This window comes from Brachycentrus maculatus, unplaced genomic scaffold, assembly GCF_059751285.1.
Source record: "Brachycentrus maculatus isolate JH-2025_06_01 unplaced genomic scaffold, ASM5975128v1 h1tg000081l, whole genome shotgun sequence".
NCBI lineage: Eukaryota > Metazoa > Arthropoda > Insecta > Trichoptera > Brachycentridae > Brachycentrus > Brachycentrus maculatus.
This window is the reverse complement of record NW_028280835.1, coordinates 1,060,891-1,085,668: the sequence shown is the minus strand read 5'-3', so window position 1 is coordinate 1,085,668 and position 24,778 is coordinate 1,060,891. Positions and strand designations below refer to the sequence as shown.

General features: G+C 33.6%; 1 protein-coding gene across 2 annotated transcripts in view; it reads left to right on the top strand.

The window, feature by feature from the left end:
• Positions 1–24,778, top strand: part of twin (CCR4-NOT transcription complex subunit 6-like twin) — a 336,377-nt gene that overhangs the window by 248,633 nt on the left and 62,966 nt on the right. The gene's annotated exons all lie outside the window — the stretch shown is intronic.

The following is a 24,778-nucleotide window of genomic DNA, read 5'->3' as shown; positions in this document are numbered from 1 at the left end:
GTAGCATTCTTATTGAAATATGTAGAGAAATAAGGGATATAAGAAGGTTTAAACATTAGATATTTTTATAAAACGAAAAACGTGCGTTCGCATGCGTTATCAAATTTCCGTCATCGAACGTTTTATGACGTCATACGGTTTATTGTCTATGGTTTATAGAGCTGTAATAGTAAAAGTGTGGATTGTTTGTTTATCACTACACTATCATTTGTGTTATACAAATATTAGGGGAGGGGGAGGGGTGGGAGGGTGGACTATAGACATCAAAAAATAGAGCCACCAATAATTTAGCAATGTTACCAATATTCAAATAACCCCACCGTTTGTGTAACGTCATTCATTGCCAACTTATGAAAATAAAGTATTTTCGAAGGAGAAATTTCCAAAAGAAAATATTAATTATATCGGCTGCTATAATCACAAAACGAGTCTAATACAATCCTTTATAGGTTGAGTATGTTAAATTAGATATTCCTCCCGTCTGACAAAGATCCATTCATCCTACCTGCGACTCGACAGCCCTGATATCGTGCGCTGTGTTTGTATCCTTTTCGCCCAGCCTTATTTAAGTTGGAACGACACCCGGTATTTTATTGTACTCTGGGAGTAAGAACTCGCAACTGGAACCATTACTTTCCTTTCCCTTTACAAACTTACTGTACCATTAAAAGGTTACAGTCCTTAATTTTTCTTTTCATCTCGTGTTCCAGACGTTTCTTTTTTATTATCCGGAGTTGCAGCTTTTCTGTGTACAGTAATAAAAGCTATATTTAGTTTTTTTCTCCTTCATTCATCATCTCCGGTTGCGTCAGAGTCCCGACACTCTACAATTTAGCCACATTTTTTTTAAATCCCTGTTTTGAGCATCCTTTGACTTGTCGGTATATATAATTATTTTTCATGCCGCGGTTTGCAAAACTTCCATTATATGTTTGATTTTCTCAAAAAAATTAAGAGGAACTCCGCCAACAAATAATGGCGGTTCTTTTTTAGATTTATATTTATATCCATAAAAAAGTTAGTGATGCGTTCTCAAAACACACAAACGGAAGTGTCCTATTATATTTGACTTAAAATCTTGACATTAGAGTCTAATTCTTTTCTTAATTGATTCGGCAGTCACTTTATAGTTATTACCACAAAGTGATTGCCGAATCAATTTATAAAATAATGAAATTCTAATGCAAATTCATTTTGAGTTAAAGAATTTGTAGCTATTTCTACCCATTTTTATTTTATGTTTTACTTGGTATATACCACTATTTATTAAAATGTGACACGTATTTTAATGCATTCCGCACCAAACGATGTTGCGGAATCGTTGAAAATGGTGTGGAATGCATAGAAACTCGTGTCACAATAGATTTTAAGAAAAAGTGGTATTTAACAAATAAAATATTAGTAATTAAAAATATGTAATTAAATTATTATACAGTATATATACTGTCCAATAAATCAGCCATTAAGGTAAAAAATATTTTGTAATATTCTTTTTAATATCATACAATTTTATGAATTTATATTATATTAAATAAAATATTTCAATTTAAATAACCTAGTTTGGGTGCTTTGGCAACATAAACACATATTTTTAGTACAGTTGAATTTCGGTTAACGAATGCCCGACCTGACGAACAATTCAGGCTGTAAACATAAATCCCGTCGGAAAATGGGAACTGAACTTAGAATTACTCTGCGACTTGAAATTTCGTTAAAAATTACATTCTTCGTTGAAATTTTCGTTCGTAACCCGATATTTCACAGCAATTTGTGATTTTTTTCGATGTGGGTGGGTACTACGTTATTCCAAAACAAAAAGGCGTTGAAAATATGTATATTTCAGTATGCTCGTCCCACCAGGGCGCGGCTCTCCGCGGCCTGGCGAGACAATATATCACGGGGAGATAAATGTCCTCCTTCAGTGTCAGAGCCACGCCATCCGCCAGGCTCATCAAGCCGGGATGCTGTGCGGTATAAGTGGGAGAGGGCTGGTCGGATGTTTTCTGCCAGTCTCGCGACGAGTGCACGCGGCTACGAGGCAAAAAGCGGACATTCGTTTTAGTGGTCAGAAGCACGGAAACTGCCAATAATTTAGCAATGTTACCAATAATAAAATAACCCCACCGTTTACGTAACGTCATTCATTGCCAACTTATGAAAATAAAGTATATTCGAAGGCGAATTCTTCAAAAGAAAATGAGGAATGAAAATATTTATTATATCGGCTGTTATAAACACTAAACGAGTCTAATACAATCCTTTATGTACGTTCATAACTTTACAAATTTGCCAATAGAGTATTGTTTTTTTGTATTATTTTTTTTGACGCCTCATCAAAGATGAAGAAGAATATGGAAGTCTGGGCATTTACGGGGCTGACGACCGTCAAAGGCTGGTTTAAGTGATTCACCAATCCTACCCATCATTGACAACCACACTGCCCGAATTCTTGGAAGTTCTATATATATGAACGAATTTAGAAACCTTGTTCATGAATCACTATAACTTCACTAGAGACATCTATTGGTGAGAAGAACCTTTTTAGTAAGCAGAAACTATTATATTAGTATGTGAGGTCCGAACCCTGGATTATTATCACATTATAATATCATTTTCATTTTCATTATTTAAGCTTATAATTTGACCAGATTTTTTTAAACTTTTTTAATAAAATTCACTGTCGTCTTGTTATGAGGATATTGTTTTTTTAGCAATAAGCCCGCCAATGTACTTATTTCTTTTCTGTACATGAAGTGTTAATAAATAAATAAATAAATAATGACTTCTTCATGAGCCCTCTGACCTCCACTGCTGGATATAGGCCTCTTCCCCTTCTTTCCGTTTCCTGCGGTTGGTTGCTGCTTGCAGCCAATTTTTACCCCCCACAGCGACTATGTCGTCGGATCATCTCTTTTGGGGTCTTCTGACACCTCTTTTGTTCTCCCAAGGTCTCCATCGTAGAATTATGACTTCAGTCACCGTAAAAATAATTCATATTTGCATACAACCAAATTAAAAGGGTATCTCCTAAATAAAAACTTTCCCAATCCAACCGTAGATGGTTCCAGTGAACTTACATTCACAGTGTCATGAGATTATTGATATATGTACGAATTAAAAAAAAAACTATGAAAAGTGTGGGTGTCAATCGAGTGTGGAATGATGAATGTTGCACGTGTGTAAAGTGAACATTAAACCAGCTTATGACAGGTCATAAGCCCTGTAAATTTGTCGTAAAAACTGAGTTGGATTAAAATTAAGTAATTTTTTTGTCACATTACCATACATTTATAAATATTGAAAGTAAACTAGATGAATGTGTAAATGAAAATTTAGTTTGTGAGTAAATTATTTACGCTAACAGGTAGGAATGTTGTATGACGCACATGCGAAGCTACGAACGTAGAAAAGCTATTTATTTCCTTCCTGTATGTACTTTGTTTCATTTGACGTCTAATCCCGGCGGAAGTCAAGATAGTTAAATTCCTATGTACCCGAATCTTTTCTTATTCCCTAGTACACACTTAGTCGTACATTCATTGTATGTACACATAAACATTCATTGATTGAGTTGATCCCGAATCGCATCCCGATATATTTCAGAGGACCTGTGTATTTCTGACCTTTCTCGGGGTTTAACTATCCCTCTTTCTATATGCAGGATAATGTAAACGGTTCTGCGAAGGATGATTAGACTTCCGAATGGTCATTCTTGTAGAAGTGTTCTTCACTGGGGTTTTCGTGATATCCTATCGAAAATGTTCCCACATTACTTATTATAAAAGATACATTTCCGCCTGCTATTTTCCGTCGCTCTTAAAACAGATATAAGATGTTATTACTTTATAATTTCTTTTATTTTTCATTTATAAAAATATACGCCATTGTGTATTTTCATTAATTTATTGTGAAAAGGTAGTCCACATACATTCTCACCATTTTAATGTAAATCTTCTATTGAGTTCCATGATTGATTGATTGATTTGATTGATTGATTCCATGGCGCATATTTTATTCACTTATTTTTCGATATGCAAAATAACGTATTTAAAAAATATATTTACAGGATAGTACATATTTTATTATTTAGATTTATTTATTGTTTGTCATTATTTCATGCATGTAACATATACAATGAGTAATGACAAAACTTTTGTGTAATTGATTACTTTAAAAAAATATTTTATTCACCCCTCAATAAAAATCCCTTAACACGGCTTCTTTTGGATTTCTCGAATCCCTCGAGAGTTCATTTATATTCCTCGTGAATAAGCACACATTTCAGTAAATGACTTTTACTGCTTTTATGAAAGTGATATTTTATTTATCTTTCATCTCTCGTGTTTCAGATCGTAAAAAAGACGAAATAAATAATCATGACTTATGTCGCCTCGCAAATAAATGCTTTTTTGTTGTCATATTAAGGGGATATTCTCAAACTCAGAATTCGTTCCACCGGAGAGGTCACAAGTCTGTACACGCTTGATTTTTTCAAAGAATGTATTTTGGATATTTTTTTTTTAGAATATATAAAGAAAAAATATTTTTGTTTATTTTTTAACTCCTTACCTTTCAATTATTATTTTCTATCCACAATCATATAATTATATCGAAGAATAATATATTGTGGTTTCATACTAATATTACTAATATTTATGTTAAAAATGTAAAAGTAAAAACTTTTTGTTTTCAATGCAAAAACGGTGTTTTATGAAAGAAATCAATTCGTAAAATGTTACCTGGATTTAGAGAAAATTAAATTATTAAAGAAAATAATTGTTTTTTTTATTTAAGTGGTAAAAAACTAATGTTTTTTTATAATGATTTCATCATGTCTTACCACAAAGTAAATGCCGAAACAAAAAATATAATAGAGAAAATTATTTACAACATTTTGAGTGTGTCCAAATACTTCACAAAATCTGGATTATCTCCAATTACAGGAGTTATTTTCATATAATTTTTTGTCATCTCATCAAAGATGAAGAAGAATATGGGAGTCTGGGCATTTACGGGGCTAACGACTAAAAATGCCCAGTCTTCCATATTCTTCTTCATCTTTGATGAGATGTCAAAAAATAATAAATTATGTTGCGACTTGACGAATACTGGGCCTTAATGAGAAGACGGGATATTGATATGCAAATAATGTTTCCAAATGTAGATAATAATTACATTCTTCTCCTGATGGCGACGCGGTTGGTCCTTCTACAAGAATAATCGCGAGCTGGCTCCGGTCGTGCCTTTGAATCGAGTATGATCCAACATGATTAATAATCACTTTGACCCCTATAGTCAATGGCTATCGAAGTTAATCTGAATTATTTAGATTTTCGCAGGGGTTCAATCACCCGGGCCGGTGAACTCGGCATTCGTGTTGTTATTATCAGCACACACCGGCATACAGGCGAGAGTTTGTTTGTTAATCATTCATTATAAATTCTTAAAGTCATCAGTACGTCTCCGTCTGTCTCGAGAGACGAAGAATTATTGCCGTTTGAGTACAGTCGGTGATCACAATAGAACTATTATTTTATTTCAACAACAGTATAAGCTTGCTTTTTTGTTTGTTTTTACAGCGTCCTCTTCGTGTCAATAATTCCTAGGGCATTCAACTTCTTTTTTTTCTTTTTTTTTTTTAAAGAAAATTTACTTATTTGCTGTTACGTTACATTCCATCTCCCTTTGGAGTTTATTCCCCCATCTCCATACGTAACTTGACGGCAACACATTTTTGATTCGGAGAAATTGATACAATTGAAATATGAAAGCGTAGGCCTAAGCGTAGAATCATTGTAGTGGGGTGTTTGAGAATAAAAATGTTATAGAAAAATATTTTTTAAATATATATTTCTAGAACATCAATATAGGCGTAACGGGTTCGATGCCCACCTATTTCAAAGTGAATTCAATAAATATTTATTTTCAATTATTCTGGTTGCTTGTAATGTAGGTATGATTCACATCTGCCTTCACTTTCCTAACTATTCTACATACAGACAATCCTCCAAAATACAGGCTTTGCGGGTTATTTAAAAAAAAGGATTTGGATTGATTATTATTTATTCTTCTAACCTTACCGCATCCAATGGTGCATAGGCCACTGCATCGTATTGACGCATTGTTATCTTGATCGTTACTTACATGAAGGCAAGGTGATCACTCCTGCGCTTCAGGGACTAGTTTAGGGCAATATAAATAAATATTACAGTGTAAAATCACAAATATTTATTTTCGCTCCCTCCCCTCTGGGAATCAAACCCGGGCTCTCCAGCACAGTAGCTAAACACGCTTATCATTACACCCGAAGACAGATAATTATATACATTAATAATATTGATAATCATGTAAAATATACATTTAAAAATAGTTTTGCTAATGCTAGCATAAAAATGGAAGGTATTTTCAGTTTTTTTAAGTCAGTGGTAGGGTTAAGCTGGTCTCACTACACCCGTGTCGGGTTGGGGCGTTCACCGAGCGTGCTCTCGTAACTGGACAGCGTGTAATTATCGTTGAGAAATAGGCGTTTAAGCGACCCACCCGGGAAACGTATCGCGGGCCCGCGTTCGCATCTCTCCGCGGCCACATCCTTCAGGTGCTCTGCCATCGTTCGCGAGCCTTTCCTCGCCCCGGCCTTCTTCCTGCCTGCCGCAATAGCTATCCCGTGATAAACTGCCGGGACTCTATATTATAAGCCGCCCTCCTTCATTTCCCTTACTTATATTATGTTTAATGTTTATAGATCATTAATGGATTTTTGTTCCTTTTAATTAAAAAAAACACGTTTATTTTAATTTGTCTTGGGAAAAGGAGGGATATACTAGTGTGGGCTAATCGAGAACTTCTCAGCATTTTCTCATTGCTGGGAAGAAACCACGTAAAATTCCTCAGGATAGGCCGGACTGTTAATCGGTCGTCTAAAGTTGCATCTCAAATTATGTATTTTTTCTACGACTCAATTTTTTCGTATTTTAATTTACTAGATGGGAACGTTATTTTAGATTTTAATAGAATAACGAACCTTTAAAAAAATCTGATTGACACGCTGATTATTCCGACTCCTGACCTGACCACTTTCGAGTATTTGAAATACTTGATCATGCCTAGTTTTCCACGTTCTTCCTCTACTATTATTACCAACCACATTCCTCTCATAAATAAACAATAAACTTATCGTCTAGAAATACGTTTTTTTATATATATTCTTAGTTTTATTTTATTTAGCTGATATCGCTATCTCCTTTCAAGAACGTCATAAATCAAAAATCGTCAATTTTCAGTGTAGCATATTTTCGGAATGCCCAGAAAATGTACTATATCCCAGAAAAAGAGGCATATTTTTAACTTAATATTTACCCGCTACATGGCAGAAAGTGTTGTTTTTGCATTTTGAAGAAAAGGTATTGTTTAATTATTTTTTTAATTAAACTAAATATCTTTCAAATGGAGAAAAAATCTTCAGGTTTTACCTAAAAAGATCTGTTGCGTAGTAAAAAGTGCAATAAGTGGCTAGATATTTATTTTTAAAACATTGTATTATATTTTTAAACTTTAAAAACGGTCTCCTGAAAAATCAGGTATTTTGATTTATGACGTTCTTGAAAGGAGTGAGCGATATGTGATCATTTGTTCATAAATTTCCGTATTACTTTTTAAAACATTACAGAAAAAATCTCACCTTCCCTTCCCAAATATAGTTTTATTTTACCACATTATTTTAAGCATTGTATTTTTCAGTTAGTTAACCTCTAATTATTTTCAACTGAAGTCAAACATTCTCTTTCCAAGCAATAATGATTTGATGAAATAATCAGATCTACTCTAACCACAATTATTTAGTCACGGAAAATTATGTCTTGTATGATTATTCTACAATTGGTTTTGCCAAATATTCTGTACAATTATGTACAGTTAAATAATAAGAAGTAAAGAAATTTCTGTTTGATGATACTGTATTCGTTTTGTCCGCTAATACTTTATGAAAACAAATTTAATAATTTTGTAAATATGATTTAAAACGGCATATTTATGTATTTGGTAATTGCGTTTTATACACCCAACCGTCGCTTGGTATAATTTCAAATTACTATTGAAAAACATCGATGGTGAAGTATTTTAAGGGAACGTTTTTTATATTTTTTTAATGTTAGATGATTTAAGGAAATATATAAAAATTATTCTCCTTCTTCCTACCCTTATCTGCACTTAATGGTACATAGGGCACTGCATCGTTTTGACGCAGTGTTATCTTTATCGTTACTTACATGAAGGCAAGGTAATCACTCCTGCGCTCTCCGGTAATATAAAAAATATTAGAGTGTGAAATCACTAATATTTCACCCCCCCCCAAGGTATCGAACCCGGGACCTCCATCACAGAGCTAAGCATGCTAACCATAGCACCACGGAGGCGGAATTTTTTTTTTTTATATTGCGAATTAAAAAATAATTTTTATTTTGTGGAACACCCCTTATTACTGTTGAAAAATTCGAATAAATGTTACAAATTTTCAGTATGTCATATCTCTCTTTGATGTGACATTTTCCGCTTATTTCATAAACATGTCAAATAATGGAGTGTGTAGATATTTTTGCTCCCGAAAAACCGGCCAAATGTCATGCGTTGTTCGAAAAGTCGCATGCATGTTCGGTGACATTTGTTATTCTCATTTCAAATGTCATCACTAACGTCAAACACTGTTCGCTCTAAATTATTGAAGCACGTGTAAAACTTCGACATATGTCCTCACAATTGATCCGAAACGGAGCTCTGAATTTAGCCATAAATGTATCAGTACGTAACATATAGCTCACTCCTTTCAACAACGTCAAATATCAAAAATCGTAAATTTTTAGTTGTGCATGTTTTCGGAATGCCCAGAAAATGTACTCTATCCCAGCAAAAGCGGCATATTTTTATATTATTTTTTGACATCTCATAAAAGATTAAGAAGAATATGGAAGTCTGGGCGCTTACGGGGTTGACCACCGTCGTAGGCTGGTTTAAGTGATCACTTTACAAACGTGTAACATTCACCAATTCAACCCATTATTGTCAACCACACTACTCAAATTCTTGGAAGTTCTATATATATGAACCAATTTTGTAACATTGTGCATCCAGCGTCAACTTGATAGTGAATTACATGATGGCAAGGTGATCAGCCCTGCACTTTATGTACCAGTCCTAATTGATATTTTTTATGTAGATATAAGAATGAAAATCACTCCCATGTATATCTACATAGTAAATATCTAATAAATATGATTTATTTTGACTCTCTTGGGTATCGAACCCGGGATATCCAGCACGATAGCTAAACGCACTTACTGCGGAGGCGGACAAATCCCAGAATACAATAGTTTTGTTTTTTTTATATCAAGAGCATTGTTAACTTTGTGGTATAGTAATAAAACACTCTTATCATACATCGTTCACTTTGTGTAATACCACTTCATGACTGCCTGTTTAGAAATAAAAACTCCATCATCAGGTCAAATGTGGTATACATGTTACAATAGTAATTTTTATTTTACACTGGCTTGGATTCGATCCCAGACCTCGTGACCGCCAATACAACACTTCAAGAACTGCACTATGGTGACAGATATTTAATGAGAATAAGGCGAGCAGTAAATCAAAGAGATCGCTTTCAGCCGTACGGTTTTCTCTTGCAAAAGTTAAAATTTCCTAATTAAATTGTTCAACAAACATAGTAAAAAGTTGTCATTCGGTTTTGTGTAACCCCGTCCAATTAACCCTTTCGCTTGTTGCGCAGCAATAAAGCGGTCGACAAACAACTCTAATTTATTTTCACTTCACTATTTTCTTCCGGCCAAAAAAATAAACCGCACACAAAAGTTATTCAGCAAGGCGAAAATATACCCCTAAAAGTTTACTGCACCGGAGAAGGGGGTAATTCCTATTTTGTATTTCCGTCTTGGCGAATTAATTCTCCTCTGGCCAAATGTATTCCTTTGCCCCTCAGCGAACGGCAGACAAAAACGTAGACAGGAACTTCGGAACTGCGAGAATGGCGAAGTTTAGCTCTTGATCTTTTTGAGGAACCCTCTATGCTTTCTTTAACGTTTATTTTATTTATATCTTTACGCTACCTATGACTAAGGCAGTATTTATTTGGCAAAGAGAAATAGTTGACATTTTCAAAAAAGCGTCTACCCTCGTACAGCTCTTTCTATCATTTTGAAGATGTCTCCTTTTTTGTTTTCGTTGTGATGCGACGGTTTATATTATATCATTGTATGTTTATTATTCACGCATATTGGTTGTATACCATGAAACTGTTAATATCTTTATTTTGTCCATTATCAAGAGATTGCATTAAATTAAATCTTGTTAAAAATCGCCATAATAGAGTTTCATGTGTGACATACAGACATATGGTATGTTTTTTTATGTTGGTTACCGTACTAGAGGACCCGGGTAATTTTTTACCCTGGTCTCGTACCTGAAGCGGAGGGCTGATCACCTTACCTTTATGTGTTAACGATCAAGATAATACTGCATTTATATGATGCAGTGCTCTATGAATTATCGGGTGCAGATAAGGGTTTGATGAATATAAATATACATGTATATATATAAAAAAATTATATGCGTTCTCTTATTTAGAGTCGAGGCTCTAATTACTCTACGTTTTTATTGGTATTCTTTTTTGTTCATGGTTCTTCCAATTACGGAATACCCCACATATATAAGGAGCTTTTCAGATTTTATCGCCGTTCTATTGGAAGTTTATTGTGTACTTGGACTGACGGTCCTTGATGGACGGATTAGATATAAGTCCATTATTAGTGATGCGAAACCCCAACTAATTGGTCTGTATGAACATTGAGAACCGGTCTAGAAATTTACTCGACTAATATTTATTTTATGTTTATCAATAAAATGTATATATATATATAAAACTTTATAACTAAATTAATTTATGTATTAGTTGTTAAATCACACATAGATTTTTTGAGTCTACTAAGTTGTATTTTATTGTTTAAAAAAAACACATAAAAATTATTATTGTGACAATTGTTTCGCCTAGTTATGGCATTTTCAAACGAATGCCAACTAAATTAATATCGGGTTATGGTTCCGTGGTTAGTGTTACGGACTCTTGAGTCAGAGTTTCTCTGTTCGAACCCACTCTACCACAATTTGATATCTTTCTCTAATTATGAGCCACTTAGGGTCAAAGAAATTTTATGAAATTAAATTATTTTTGTAAATAATAAAAATACAAATATTTCCCTTTTTCTTTTTACTCGTATCCTTCTATATAAACATATATATATATATATTATTTCTATATATAATATATATAAACATGTTGCTCTATTTTTTTTTACTACGTTTTCCTAATGTTTTATTCTTCTTTTGTTGCAGGTAAGCTTCTTCAAAATATTACGGTGTAGAGAATGAATGTGTCGCTGCGTCGATTCGGTAAGGTGATTCATACTAACATTGACTAGTGCCTTGGCGTAGTTGGATAAACGCTGGCATCAATACAGACTCACAGATTTGGTTTTCACCCAATTGAGAAATTAATTAAATGAAAGTGTATTTGTACCTTATTTTTTTATAATGATTTTCCTTCAAGACGTGCCTACAAAATACTAATTTCTCTTGTTATACTTCTAAAAAGTATAAAAAAAGTTTCAAGCTCTTGGCTATAAATTTATTTTTCCTTGGATGTCGTTTACGTAATATTATGGACCAAGGCTGTATTTAAGATAAAATATACCCCCATAACTCACCGCTTAAATTCATAATTAAAAGCTTTTTTATTAATTAGTGGTATAAAAGTTAAGTTTTTTATCATAAAAAATATCTCCACCCTTTTGCCCTTGTACCTATTTCTCGTTTTCTGAAATTGAAGTTTTTACGTTATCTTTTGTTAGTGGCCTTTACTTCTAATAGCCGCCATTGTACACATCTCACACTGATCACGTTTCGACGTTTTCCAACACTCCAACACAATAAATCCTTAAATTGTGGCATTCTTCAGAGCTTGAAAGACTTTTGTGGATCAAGGTTTTGTATTGTGCTCGTCACTTTTTGTTCGGCAATTTGTTAACAGCGTGAAGCTGGCTTCACATATCACGCATTCAGATCTCTTCTTCTTCTCTGTCGGGCGTCTCTCTACTGCTGGATATAGGCCTCTTCTATTTTTTCCTATTTGTGCTAAAATATCGGGATACAATTTTATATTGTTTCACATTTTCAATAAATTTCGCAACTAAGTTAAAAAAAAAATGCTTAGCAAGAGTAAATCTGTCTAGATCTAGGAAGCCTAGATGCTTCTGTATCAGATCTGGGCATGCGGTGGGACAGCTTTCAATAATATTTGTGCTAAAATTTACATACAAACCTCTCTCGATAAAAATTTCAAAGGAAATGCAAGGACTTTGTACTCAATAAGTAGTGTTCTTATGAATACCCTTCTTTCAAAAGATTTTTTTTCAATGAATAAATCAGAGCTGTGGAGTCGGAAAAAAACCACGACTCCCACTCCGACTCCGATTCCTATATTTACCAACATCACGACTCCGACTCAAAAAAGCTCAATTTTATCAGGTTGTTTCCTACCTTTGCATGTAGCTATTTTTTTGCCACTACAAAGGAAACGTACCTCTGATCCCTGCTATTATAAAAATTAATAGAGAAATTGAGAGAATTTTGTTTATATAACGCAATGATATCAACACGTGGACGTGACCAATGCAGAACGACGACTGGCAAAAAAATACGCGCAAATTGCGTGCAAACAAAACGTGAAACAAATAATCCTTTTCTTTTGGCTTGGGAAAAAAGGAGACAAACACATTTAAATAAACTTCATGCATTAATGGAATTTTGTTGATTCACCATATCAGCGCGATGTGCGCCTGCAAGTTTTATTTTCTTGCACAATACACATTCATTATTATAATTTTTTTAAATTTATTTTAAATTTTAACAAAAAAGTAGTCGGAGTCGCTCATTTTTTACGATTTCTTCCGACTCCGACTCCACAGCCCTGGAATAAATTCCTTATTAAATGTAAAATATTTTTTTATTGACTGTTCCTGTTATTGAATAAAGGTCTAAAATTATAATTACGGCGTACTAGAATTTGCAAACAGATTTCGCTCCCAAGCTTTTTTAATATCGTTTTAATGTGTATATTTGACTCTGACTTATAAATTACCAATTAATAATATCGGATTTAAAGTTTTGAAGAACAGTTTTTCCGCGTCCATGCGCTTGTAAAGTTATCGTTCTCGTGTACGATTTCCGCTCGTGAGTCCTGTTAACCTCGAGTGTCCTTATACGCTCCACGGTGACCCAAATACTCCACCGCGTAAATTCTACACCGCGCTAAAGTGGCTCGCCCGTGGGCTAAAGTGGGTTAAACATTCCTCCCGGAAATCTGTAAGTAGCCTCTCTGCACCGAACGTAGTACCTAGCTGCACCGGCCGGCGTTGACGCGGCGCGAGGAAAATCTAACGGTAACCGCCACAAAATTTACATAAAGTTGTTTTGATCCGAGGAAAATGTTATAGGAAATCGATCGGGGACAGTCTGTCTGTACCGCGGTTTGCGCGGGCGGAATAAATATATGTCGTAGCGGATGCTTTGACAATGCACGCCCCCGCGGTCGCTCAGTGCCGACTGCGACTGGTGACTGAAGCGAGTGCAAAAATCTCCATAACAAGATGTTTTTGTTTTGTTTATATGGTGGGACAAACGATTAACGCTTAGATGGTCGGCTGGAGTGTCCCTTGGAGATAAAATAAAGAATTCGCGCAAAATAATTGATAACAGAAAATTATAAGGCAGAGGAAAGGCAATTGACATGGTATGGGGACATATAACGTAGAGAACCTGAACATTCATATTGTGAACCAGGCGATCGGCATGGATCATCCTCGAAAGACATCTAGAGGAAGACCAAAAAAAATATGAATGCTACAGAAAGATAACACGATTCGAAGGCATGACCTAGGTGACGTTGTATATGATAGAAGAACCTACAACCTGATGACGAGGACAGCTGACCCTAACAGTCTAACAAGACGATAAGTTGAAATGGAGGAAGGAAGAATAATAAGGTGGGGCATACGATTATAACTTTGATTCCGGTATTTCAGGATAACTTTGAGATAATACTCCCTAGGTAAAATATATCCAGCAGTTGTGGTATAAACAGTATAGCTCGACTCCTTCGAACAACTAACAATTTAAGGTATTTTGAGTTAACGACTCACCTACACCACATACTATATATTGACGTAGTTCGAAAGTGCACAAGGTTCCAACTGCATTAGTTATTTATCACAATTCTGTCAACAAGGTCTCAACTGCACATGGTACCTTGTTGTTCCAACTTCAAAATATTCCGTACATATTCGTCAGTAACTTAGGTAGGTTTTGTCTATTTTATTTACACGATTTTTTTTTTAAATATTACAATGTTTTCTATAAGTGAGGGCCAAAATCACTCGCAAACAAACAAGAAGTAGCTTATAAATTATTGCAAATAAAAACCTGCATTTACTTGTGTTAACTTCAATTCAATTTTTGTATTCATAAATAACATACCCATTTCAAACTACAATTGAAAGCGCATACATTAACAAAAAATCCAAAATAACCAAGAATACTCTTGTTAAAGATGCAGAAGAATCCCGCTTCGGAATATCCCTCCAGACACATGGAACAGATCAATATCCAGCGTGATAGCTTAAAAATCTTAGTAAGAAAAACGTGTTATGTTCATGTTTTTCTTACTCAGATTTTTAATGACTATACCACACGAAACCTACCTTCTCTATTTACTGCTTCACATAACTGCTTCGTGGTTTTCCACTTCCTTTTTCCTGTATTAATGTAATGAATCTTCCCTCTTCTGTTTTTAATGAGGTTATTTTTTTCTTTCACTGTTTTCAATATCGAATCACCATCCAGCTAACGAATTCGTTACCTGGCTCGCTCTTTATTTTTCTGGTCGAGCGAATTTTCTTTATAATTATTAATCGTGCAGATAAATATAGATATTTAACACAATGTCATAGGATCGGATATTATATCAACTGCAAATTATCCATTGTTGTCTGTATTATTACTCTATTACGTCTGAATACAGTAATTTAATGTATTCATAAAATATTAGCATCCCACTCGCTGAGCACGTGTAGTTATGAAGATTGAGGATGACGCGAGGATCAATAATGTATTATACATATCGCTCACTCCTTTCAAGAACGTCATAAATCAAAATACTTGATTTCTCAGGAGAACGATTTTAAAGTTTAAAAATATAACACAATGTATTCAAAATAAATATCAAGCCACTTATTGAACTTTTTACTGTGTAACAAATCTTTTTAGGTAAAACCTGAAGGTTTTTTCTACATTTGAAAAATTTTTAATTTATTTATAAAAATAATTAAACATTACATTTTCTTCAAAATGCAAAAACAACATTTTCTGCCCTGTAGCGGGTAAATATTAAGTTAAAAATATGCCTCTTTTGCTGGGATATAGTACATTTTCTGGGCATTCTGAAAACATGCACAACTGAAAATTGACGATTTTTGATTTATGACGTTCTTGAAAGGAGTGAGCGATATATCTTGTATACAAACATTTATACAACTTAGCATATAAGGGTTATTCTATGCCTGTATAATAATGATATCAATATGTAAGTACATTATATAAGTAATGACTCTGCGTTTAAAAGATATATAATATATACGTTTGAGTTTCATTTAATATAATAATTTATATTGTCGTCCATTTTTATTTGCATTTTCATAAATATGTCATTTTATGATTTCAATTTTTCGTACAGCCTTATGGAAACCATTTTTTTATTATAGCTTTAAGGGCGTGAGAAGCCACACGTATGACCGCGCACATATGTAACTCCTTTTATCTCAATAACTCTTTCCTTTTCAAAACCATATATTTATTTTTAAGAAAAACATAATTTTTCGATGCAATAACGGTGTTGTAAGCAAATAAAATTCAATTGCGTTAAATGTTACATGGGTTTAAAGAAAATGATGTTACGGGCTATTGATTATCCCGCCTTTTAACCCCTATCTGTACCCAATAATACATAGGGCACTTGAAATAAAAGCGATGGCGGTAGCGAACTCGCTGTATTAAACTCTTGCGCTTCTATGAATGTTTATACCGTATATAATAAGGAGCATATTTTTGAATTTGCATATTTAAATGTATAAATCTCTGCCTTACACGAAAACAATATTACGCAGTACCAGTTCACGAAAAGATATATTAAGCTTTTTTTAAACTTTATAAAACTAAACAACTTTGTTTTAACCACTTTTTATTATAATTACACTTTAACCTACCGGTTTAAATAAGAACCTTGTCATCATCAGGGTTTATTAAATTCTAAAACATTAAATACTCATAATTAATTACATTCCCTCGCCAAAAACTTCCACACACTCCGTAAAAAATCTTAGATGTTATTTTTATTATGCATTGCGTAGCAACCCGAAATAACAACTAATGGAATCACCCAATAACAGCATGAAGCCGCGCGCTCATACATAAAGTGGAGCACACACACAAAAACCTACTGTGCGGAATTTTTAGGAACAGAAATTGGAAAAATATCAAAAATAGGACTGTTACTTAAATTTAATTGATTATTAATAAAAAAAATTCAATTCAAGTTTGGGGAATTAAATTTCAACGAATTTAGGAACAAACTCCATATTGCAGATCTCGAATCCGCCAATTGCTCGGGGTTTCGAGTTGTAATAGTTTATGGGAAACATTTAAATTAGAACCCTCGCTTTAATGCCGTTTTCCTTTATTGATCGATGACCCGTTTGTGCGTCAGAGCCCCTCTCCCAACCACCACTGCAATAAGATAATGACGTGCTGGAACAAAAGCATTTATATACGGCCAATTTGTGCGACGCAATTTTTATATCAAGCGATGTAGAAGTTTTCGTTCGACTGATATCTAACATTGCAAGGCCTTTAATACAATATTTAATACTTAAATAAAATATATCGTTTGTCAACTAATTTTCTTTCTTATTATTTTTTGACATCTCATCAAAGATGAAGAAGAATATGGAAGTCTGGGCATTTACGGGGCTGACGACCGATAGTGAATTGAACGGATAATTTGGAGATAATCCAGATTTTGTGAAGAAGTATTTGGACACACTCAATTTATATTGGGCGGTATTCGCAATTCCTGTTAAAAATTGACCTATCAACGCAAAGTTTGTTCTTAAATCTGGATTATTTGTTCTTAAATCTGGATTAATAAATAAATAAATTCATATGTTCACAAATATGAATTTATTTATTTATTAATACGTGTTTCAAGTAATCTATTGTCCGCCTCCGTAGTGCAATGGTCAGCACGCTCGGCTACCGTTCTGGAGGTCCCGGGTTCGATTCCCAAGGGGGGTAAAATAAATTTGAGTGATTTTTCACTGTAATATTTATTCAATATTACCATGGACTGGTACCTGAAGCGGAGGGCTGATCACCTTTCCTTCATGTGTAAACGATCAAGATAACACTGCGTTTATATGACACAGTGCCCTATGCACCATTGGGGTGCGGATAAGAGTTTTATATAAATAAACTTTTTTCCCGATAGAATTCATTGTTCACGATATGACTAATGCTGATTTAAAAATATATTTTCACTGCAGAAAAATGACGGCATCTATTTGTTGAGAAATCGATTTGATGTGTGTTAACTTGCGATATTGTAGTACGGTAAGAGAAAATTCGCCAATTTCGCCAACTGACATCAATGAGGTAAAAATCTTGTCAATATTGAACCGGAAGATCAGGAACAGTCGACCGACGGTCGTTAAGCTTCGTATTTGTCATTGCGTTTATAGCAATTTGGCTATTTATTTTCTCTTTTCCTATTAGCGCATTCTCGCGAAATATGGCGGCAGATTGAGTACTACAAGAGATCCGCGAGTCCCATATATTTGTATTAAAATTTAGTATACCTAATTAGAGCTTCCCTATTAATCACGTGATTCAATATTTTCAAGTATTATTACTTGTGATATGACCACGGCACTAAGTACCCTAGCAAAGTCAAGGTTTTCATTTTTGTCTCCCTTATTTACATTGGAAAAAATCAGTTTATTTCTTTAAATATTATACAGCGGTTACATTTTTGCGGATTCACTGATGCGGATATTCTAAATTTAGAATCTAAATAATCGGATCTTACCCACCTCTAATTCAAACAGTACTTTGTGGTATGCATTTAAAATAAATATTTAGCACTGTCGATAAAATTAAGAAAGGTTGTGTTGAGATGGTTTGGACATGTAGACCGAATGGGTGAGGAAAGAACGGTAAAACAAATTTATGAGGCGAAAGTAACTGGAAAAAGGAGCAGAGGAAGACCGAGAAAAACTTGGCACTATCAGGTATGCCAAACACTTGAAAGCGGTCAGGTTAGGAGTCGAAACAATCGGCAGGTATGTATGAGGAGATGCATGAACGTGGAAGAGGCGAAGAATGTTTGCAAAGACAGAGTGGTGTGGCGTTCTATTCTCTCTGCCTACCCCTGCGGGGAAGCGGCGAGATGGTTAGTTAGTTAATTTGATAAAATATGTGAAAGAATATTTCGGGCAATTTTGATAAAAATGGTAAAAATGATTTATTTTTCTCTTATTCTAACTCTATATGTTGTACATGATTAACTAACTAACTAACTATCACGCCGCTTCCCCGCAGGGGTAGGCTGAGAGAATAGACCGCCACACCACGCTGTCTTTGCAAACATTTCATGCATGCGTTGTACATGCTTTTTTTAAAATATTTTTTTGTAGTTTACGCATAAAATAAATAAAAACAATTTTGAATAGTTAGAAATCCATTTTTGGGATTATTAAAAAAAATTAACACTTGTATGATACCACTTATTTTAAATTTTCTAAATCCAAATATATTATTGATACAGTTCTTTACTCAAGCAGAACTACAGCGTATTTCAATCACCTTGTGCATAAATAACACCCAGCACAAAACGGTCGGTTGATAAAAAGAAGTACTGACATTTGAATTCACATCCGCGAGGAGTTTAAAATAATATTTTTGGAAATTCGGAACTGGCACGAAACCGGGTGAAAGCTTTTGTAAATTGTCCAATTTTATATACAAACATTGGTATTTCGTGCGGATACATAATTCGATGAAAATGTCCCAATTTTAATAATTTGTCACGATCGCGATACGAAATACCAGAGAAGGTATGATGGTAGGATGATTGTATGTGCCATACATACCATGGTTTTGAGATACATTTTTTTTCATTTTCAGTTACACTTTTTTCAAATTCTACGACCCCTTTATTTTGTCAACGTTTAAAATGTAGGATTTTTATAATCAAATTATTTATAATAGAAATTCGTTAATTTTAGATTTTGTCTCATGTACAAGTGATTAAAATACGGAAATTAAAAATCAGATAATTTCTGTGATTTTATTCCTGATCAAAGCCATGCTGAATTTGGGCATCTTTGATCTCCCTTGTCTTTTGAACATTATTTCAAAGTCAACCCTAATAAACGCCTCGCTGCTCACTCTTAGGGTCATCAGACAAGTCAGATTCGTCAGGAATCGAAAATATTATAACTTGGTAAGTCTTCAAACGAGTCTTCGATATCATCAGGAAACTCCCTTAGAGTTGCTCTTTATATACCTGTTCTAGTAATATTGTAATTAAATTAAATTTAAAAAAAGGCAGGCGCTGTGGCGTAGTTGGGTAAACGCTCGACTGCGAAGCTGGCGTCGCGGGTTCGATTCCCGCCAATTGCAAAATGAATTAAAGAAAGATTTATTTTCAATTGCTCTGGGTGTTTGTGATGTGTTTTTCACATTTACCTTCCCTATCCTTACTATCCTACTTGCAGACAACCATCTAAAATAGACGCTTTGCGGGTTATTCCTTTAAAAGAAAAAAATTAAACAAATCTCTTTAATATTGGTTGTCGATCGCTGGATTAAAAAAACCTCGTATCTTTCGAGAAGGCTGTATACTCAATTAACCCCAATGACTTTGTTTTGTGAACAATTTGAAATAAGGAAAGAATGCAACACTAAGGTAAGTACAATCGTATAAAATTAAGAAAGGTGTGTTGAGATGGTTTGGATGTGTGGAATGAATGAATGAGGAAAGAACGGTAAAACAAAGTTATGAAGCTAATGTAGTTGGAAAAAGTACAACAGGAAGACCGAGAAAATTTTTGCATGATCAGGTAGGTATGTCTAATACTTGAAAGTAGTCAGGTCAAGAGTCGTAATCATCGGCGGGTATGTATGAGGAGATGCATGAATGTGGAAGAGGCGAAGAATGTTTGCAAAGACAGAGTGGTGTAGAGTTCTATTATTTCTGCCTACCCCTACGGGGAAGCAGCGTTGTGGTTAGTTAGAGTTATATTGTTATTGAATATCTCTTTTAATATTGGTTGACAATCGCTGGATTCAGGTAACCTTGTATCTTTCGAGTACTCAGTTTACTTCAGGAATATTGTTTTCGAACCTTTGTATCGTTGTCTCTTTATCAAGGTTACATTCGCTGGCATTTTTTATTTCAAGAAAGGACAAAAGGAAACCTTAACAAAAGTACTACGTTATCAAAACGTTAACTTCCGCATTGAATCCCAACCCTGGGTATCACGCTTCCCCAATATTTATTGTAGAATGTCCCAAATGGTATATCATTAACCTTGCATGACCCACGAATGAACAATATTCCCTCAATATCTTTTGTAAGGCTTCTTATTTTTCGGCAGAATAATTGTCACATGGGCGACTTCCGAGAGTAGTCGTTTATCTTTACAAAGTATTTACTGAAGAAAAAAAGTATTCTCGTAAATATTTACCATTCAGTAAACACATGACACGATCAATGTTGCCTCGTGCAATAATCGAAATTCTAAATACCTTCAAATTTTTAATTTGTAATATTTTTTATCCAATATCCTATTTTACAACACCATGGAAATATAATAATCTAATCAAAGGGTGTCTCGAATCAGAACGTTATGAAAAAACTTTTTTTGTATTTTTTTAGAAGGTTAATGAATTACTGTATTCAATTTTGGAGTTTAGTTTAATGTACATTTAAGGAATATGAAAAAATAGTTACATAATGAAAAGACAGATTTCTAAGCCTATTTTATGGGCGTCTTGTCGCTGCAGTCTTCAATCGGCGGAAAAGCTCCACCTCGTAATTTTTGACAGAAGCATAACACTAAAGAAGGATAAATCAATCATATTTTTTCTTCTGGGTAATCTAAAAAAAGCTAGAAAAAAAATAGATATTTTTTGGTTGGTTTAAAAACAGGTTAATTTTTAAAGAAAAATAAAGTTCTTCTACTTCAAATATAGTTTTTTTTAAACAAATATATCGTGTCTCTCTAAAGGGCGTTAGAGCTACAGATGTTCAATACAAAAATCAAAGTGTTGATCAGTGTATCGCCTCAGTGTGTCCGTCGATGGTTGATTTCGCTGGAAAGGACAAGGTAGAAAGTGAATTAATTGAAGTCCAGGTGTAGTCATTTTATTGTAAAATCTTTATACTGTAAATTGTTATTGTATCTATTGTATGTAATGTATAAAATCTAATAATTCAAAAAAAAATGTATTAACATGTTAGTATTTCGGCTCAACACAGGCCATGCCTAAAGAGCTGTGATACATATAGTAAAAAATGTATCTATGAAACAAATATATCGTAGTCGTACAGGAGAAAGTGACCAACTAACAAAACGTAAAATGTTCAGAAGGGCCATTGAAGTCACTTTTGCTTGGCAAGAAAATAAACATTAATGCAGTAGTTAGTCATTTTTAACATGTCAATATATTGTACTTCCAAGTTTAAAATCCTTTTGGATTCTTTCAGGGCAATATTAAGCTAGTAAGATATCAACTAGTCAATAATCTCGTTTTTGTAAAAGTATGCACTTGGTCACTTTCTCCTGTATTACTACGATATATCTAAGAAATAAATAAAAAAATAAGGTATCCCCAAACCACTGAAGCGATTTACATACACTCGTTCGTAGATGTGTGTATCAAATATCTACATATCGTGGTTGTCTGTATGCAACACTCGTAAAAGCGTCCGAAGCCCTCTTTGTTTGATTTATATAATACGATTGCGGAATAAAAAGCGCGCGTGGCTCTTGTGCCAATTGATTAACGAACCACCGAATCCTGTCACAATCATCGGTCATTTGTTGTCCGGCGGGTATCTCGACAGTATGTTAGTGTATACTCTCAGCCAGGGTTAGTTATGAATGTTGTGCATTAAATATATTCAGTAAACAAACTCAAACCTCGACAACTCATATCAATATTTTTTTAAACATTAAAAAGGAACTTTAAAAAATTAAACCAGTTTCAAGGTATTTCCCCTTTTAAAACTCTCCTTATCATTCATCGTTCACTTTGTGTAATACTATTTTAATAAACATATATTACCACAAAGTTACCAACGCTTTTAACATATAATATGTTTCCCCTTTTTGCTAAGAACAAATGCAATTAATATAATACTTGTTACTGGGATGAGATTTGGCAAGAATTTTTATAAAAAAAAACTTTTATTTACATACAAAATTTTGAGTGTGTCCAAATACTTGTTCACAAATCTGGATTATATCCAATTAGGAGTTATTTTTATATTATTTTTTAATTGAAAATATTACTTAAACCAGCCTATGACGGTCGTAAGCCCTGTAAATTCCCAGACTTTTATAATCTTCTTCATTAATATTTTTGACTTATATTAACACATATTCTATAAAGGGTCGCAAGTAGACATGGGCGATCGAATTTAAAAAAAAAACTATTAAATACATAACGACTTCTCTCAAATATGTCGTTACTTCATTCGGTTTTTGAACCCCATAATTCAAAGCTAATCACACTAATCAAAGGACAAATTTAGTTGCACATTGCGTTTTTCTAACTCCTAATATATTTTATTATTTGACATCTAAAGTTTAAGCTCTTAATAAATATAAACCGAGAAAAGTTACGAACACCATCCTAATCGGGTAAACGAAAATGTAACAGTCACCCATTAGACATCCCTGTAGCTCCGAGTTATTTATTTATCCATGTGTTAATAAGTTATAGGTAATAATGAAAATGAATATTTTATTTCTTTACTTTATTTTTGTGAAATGTTAGTGAAATGCGTGTGGAACTATATAAATAAAATTCACCCTTGAACTCTTACAAAAATAAAACTATTGACATTCGAATGTATCCATAATTGTAAGGAATCCTCATTTAGATGGCCACCACTGTATTTTCTATAAATAAAACACGATTTTATGACGTCACAAAGAGTATCAATTTAATCATATAATTGACATTTGATCGAGTACCTTACATAACGTAGGTATGCGGGTACCGGCAGTATTCTGAATTAATAACACGTGTTATTCCGAAACTGAACCGATGAGGTAAATCACGTTTGACGTAAGCAAAGCACCGTGATCGAGGGTGGTTTTCAATGGAAAGATAACGCTTCTATTTTTACCAATGTCGTTAAAAATAAAGGTTTTTTTTTTGTTTTTCGTTTTTGTTTTTTGTTTTATTGATATTATTTTATTTTACAAAATACATATAGTAGTCATACAGGAGAAAGTGACCAAGTGCATTTCTTACAAAAACGTGATCATTGACTATTTTATATCTGACTGGCTTAATATTGCCCTGAAAAAAATTCCAAAGGATTTTAAACTTAGAAATATAATATATTGACTTGTTAAAAATGACTAACTGCATTGATTTATTTTGTTGCCAAGCAAAAGTGACTTAAATGGCCCTCCTGAACAATTTGCATTTTATTAGTTAGTCTTTTTCTCCTGTACGACTACGATATTTAAATGTACAAAATAGTTGTTAAATATACAAAATATTGAAAATATAACGTCTCAACCTCTCTAATAAAGTAGATACTTGTGTTTAGAGAGGGAGTTCGTTTTACATTTTTTTTATAAACAAAGCAAATGATAACAAAGTATATTAAATGAATACAAAAATTATTCCTCGGTATGGAGTTTAGGTTTAGAAGTATAATTAAAATTTTCTGCTTTCGCGTCATTGGAGTATTATTTTTCTATTGGAGTATTATTTTTCCTGAAGCCGGTAAACAAATAATTGAATCGTCCACTTGCAAACCACGTTATGCTAAAAAATTAAGTTTTTTTAGTCAATGGCTCCAATCGGTAGAAAATTAAAAATGTTAACGTCCATATTTAACATAACCTGCCAAAACTCGTTGAGTTAGGAATAAAATGGAATAGAAAAATCAATACTCTTGCAAAACTCGCTCTTGCAAAACAGCTGAAATCGGTAGGAGATTTAATTTTCTACCGATTACCGCCATTGGCTAAAAACCTTAAATTTTTTAACATAACGGGGTTTGCATGTGGACTTCTCAATAGTAATATCTATTCGATTTCAGCTTTAATTAATATATTTTTCGCGTTAAGTACTAGTGAAGTTGGTGACACGTTTCCGAACCAATTAATTTACAAGAGTAAACATCGTAACATCGACAACCCCCACATATCGTCATATTTCTGACTTATGGTATTGATTTTTTTTATTCAGTAAAGACGCAAAAGCTTACCATGAACTTTATATTGATTCTGGTATTAGCTAGATAAAATTATTCATAGATATTCCTAATCTAGGGGTTTTTTCATTTCTTCGTTACAAT